The following is a 1635-nucleotide window of genomic DNA, read 5'->3' as shown; positions in this document are numbered from 1 at the left end:
TATATATATATATATATATATATATATATATATATATATATATATATATATATATATATATGTATATTGTGTGGGGAGGGGAATGATAGATATACATATCTATTTGTATATCTCTATATGTACATAGATCTATGTCTCTTTCTCTCTCTATATATATATTTATATATATCTATACATATGTGTATATGTATAGACATCTATATACATGCATATACACCCTCTATTTACATCTGTTTTTGTTTGTTGTTATCTTTAATATATTAAAAAAGTTTTGGGTTTTTGTATTTGTTTATATAAAGAGAGAGAGAGAGGAGGTTGCATATGTGTATCGTTTGCTGCTGCTGCTGCTGCTGCTGCTGCTGCTGCTGGTGTGTTCATATAGGGGTGGTGTTTTTGGTGTGTATATATTTCTGTTGCTGCTGAGGAAATAAAAAACTTATTTATTTTATTTTATTTAATATTTAAAAGTATTTATCCTTTTTTTTCTTCTTTTTCTTCTGTAGATGCATGGGGTGTATAGGGACCTAGCAACAAGCCGACAGGCGGCAGCGCCGATGAGGCCAGCTGCTGCTGCTGCTGCTGCTGCTGCTGCTGCTGCTGCTGCTGCTGCTGCTGCTGCTGCTGCTGGGGTGTATGGAGTGAATTTTGTTGGTTTATGTGTGTATATTTACATAATAAATAGTTTATTGAGTTTCCTTTGATGTTTTTTTTACATTTTTTCCGAAGAAGTGCAGCAGGTGGCCGTCCATTGGTAGGTGTAGCTGCAGCAGCCTTCGTCGCCGCGCCTGTTTCTGCTGTTCTTTGGCCGTTTTCTTTCGTGTTTGTATTTATTTTTTTGTATTTTTTAATTTAATTTAATTTATTTCCATATATTTGACTCATTTTCTAGAGATTTTGACTCAATAAGAGCCTACAAGCGCACAGAGCCAGCCGCCCCTCTCTGTACAGCAGCGAGCTGGGTGACCCTGCCAGCAGCAGCGCCTTCTGCTGCTTGTTGCGGTGTACATACACCTCAATATATATTATATTTTGTTTATAAAATATATTTATTACAGATAAAACTTCAGTGGTAGTGATGATGCTGCAGTTTGTTTTGTCTCTTCTCCGCCTTCTGCGTAGCCTGCTCCTGTTGCTGCCGTCTATGAATCTGCTGCTGCTGCAGCTGCTGCTGCAACTCCTGCTGCTGCTGCTGCTGCTGCTGTTTTTGCTGCAGGTATTCTTATTCCCTCGTAGTTCAGCGCCACGCAGCTGCGGTCTTCTGGCGGCTTGAGCTGTACACCATCGAGACGCCGTTGCCGAAGGCATTGCAGCAGCAGCAGCAGCAGCAGCGCCTCCTGCAGCAGCAGCAGCAGCAGCAGCAGCAGCAGCAATTATATCAGCAGCAGCATTCTCCTCATACAAAGATACATACAGCGGCCCCTGGCTCCTGTGTCTCCCCCCTGTCGATCCCCCCCCCCGCAGGCTCTCCTGCTGCAGCAGCAGCAGCAGCAGCAGCAGCAGCAGCAGATAAACGCAGCAGCTTTGCTTCTGCTGTTCTCCTCTCGCTGCACTCAAAAGGCTTCGCCAGAGAAGCAGGAAGAGCCCTCGAGACCACCGGCATCCATCGCCTGCAGACCTTGGCACGTACACCGTAAA

At 43.4% G+C, this 1635-nt stretch overlaps 1 protein-coding gene across 1 annotated transcript in view; it reads left to right on the top strand.

Moving 5' to 3' along the window:
- EMH_0005220 (uncharacterized protein) overlaps positions 1-1635 on the top strand; it is a gene marked incomplete at both ends in the record, with an annotated part of 9301 nt that overhangs the window by 560 nt on the left and 7106 nt on the right. The window lies entirely within an intron of this gene.

Source organism: Eimeria mitis, genomic scaffold (assembly GCF_000499745.2).
Source record: "Eimeria mitis Houghton genomic scaffold, Emh_scaff247, whole genome shotgun sequence".
NCBI classification, from domain to species: Eukaryota; Apicomplexa; class Conoidasida; order Eucoccidiorida; family Eimeriidae; genus Eimeria; species Eimeria mitis.
The sequence above is the reverse complement of the archived record's forward strand: the minus strand, read 5'-3'. Positions and strand labels throughout refer to the sequence as shown.